A 1,274-nucleotide genomic window follows, 5' to 3' on the forward strand; every position below is an offset into this window, starting at 1 on the left:
TTTTGTTGTCTACCTCTTAGCTAAACAAAAATACCCACAATGTAGTATTATCATTAGGCAAAATTTGCTTTCTTACATTTCACACAAGAATGCAATATTATCCTTTCTTGAACAAAATACCTGGATTAATACGAAACTGTCTTTGGCAGAAGTGTTTAAGAAGTATATTTTATTTAAATAAATCCTCCAGGAGGAAATGGGAGAAATCATTGCCTTCACTTAAAAGACAACTGTGTAAGTTGTTACTTGTCAAATTTCTCTGCAGCTCACCAACATTTCCTTATTGGAAACGTCAATATTTCCCCCTTACTCTTCCCAAAATGACCTTAAACTCTCAAAGTTCTGTCTCCTGGGCTTGCTTCTCTCTTGATTCCACCCAAACTGTACTAATGGTTTGCTTCATATGATCATCTCCATCTTCATAAATTGTCTTTAGAACATTCATCAATCCCTCACTAGCATCCGTTTCAGTGTAATGGGAGGGCTTTTCCTTCTCTTTGCATCTTTCTCAGACTGAATCAGGTATCCCACCACATGTTTTCTGCCTTTTTTCTACATAAGAATTGCATCAGTTTTGACTTTTTTTGAACTGCTTTCCACAGAGATGAGTGTCAAGAGGTTGATCACAGTCATGGAGTAACTGTTCCCATTTAGATTCTTTACCAAAGGATCAAATGACCTCTTTGTGAAATGCACCTGCATGTTCTCAGTGGGGACTTGACGAACTCCAAATAAAGTAACTAGATTTTCACAAACTTATCTGACTGATCTCATCAGTAATTACTGATTTTCATTGTAATTGTAATTGTAATGGGAGCCACCACAGCAGCTGGCTTTTCATTGTCAAAGAGTTCTGCTTTTCTTTCTGATTTCTGCCACATCTGGTCCTTGATTTCTGTCTCAATCTTGGATTTTTCCACTGTAAAGGCATCACGTACTCTTTCTACTGGCCTTTTCTAGTAGCACCTTCACACCTTCTAGATCTTCCCATAGCTCTTCAAAAGTTGAAGCCATGGTCAGGCTGCATCAGGCAAGGCCCAAGCTGCAGCCATGCAGAGGAGAACAAGAAACACCACACCATGTGCCCTCACTGGGAGGCAGACCCCACTGCCAGGAGTCACCATCCACTTCATTGAATTTTGATAAAGTGAATCCAGAGCAGCACTCAAAGTTTTGACTTAGGCTTGAGTTAAGAAACCCAGTATCCAACTCCCAGCTTCACCACTTATTCCCAAGCTGTCGTACTGACCATAACTTTTATTTTTTACATTCTG

At 39.6% G+C, this 1,274-nt stretch overlaps 1 pseudogene; it reads right to left on the bottom strand.

Moving 5' to 3' along the window:
- Positions 1 to 334: 334 nt before the first annotated feature.
- On the bottom strand, positions 335 to 1,014 carry LOC112934702 (calcyclin-binding protein-like; annotated as a pseudogene).
- Between the last annotated feature and the right edge of the window lie 260 nt (positions 1,015 to 1,274).

This window comes from Vulpes vulpes, chromosome 10 (assembly GCF_048418805.1).
Source record: "Vulpes vulpes isolate BD-2025 chromosome 10, VulVul3, whole genome shotgun sequence".
Taxonomy (NCBI): domain Eukaryota; kingdom Metazoa; phylum Chordata; class Mammalia; order Carnivora; family Canidae; genus Vulpes; species Vulpes vulpes.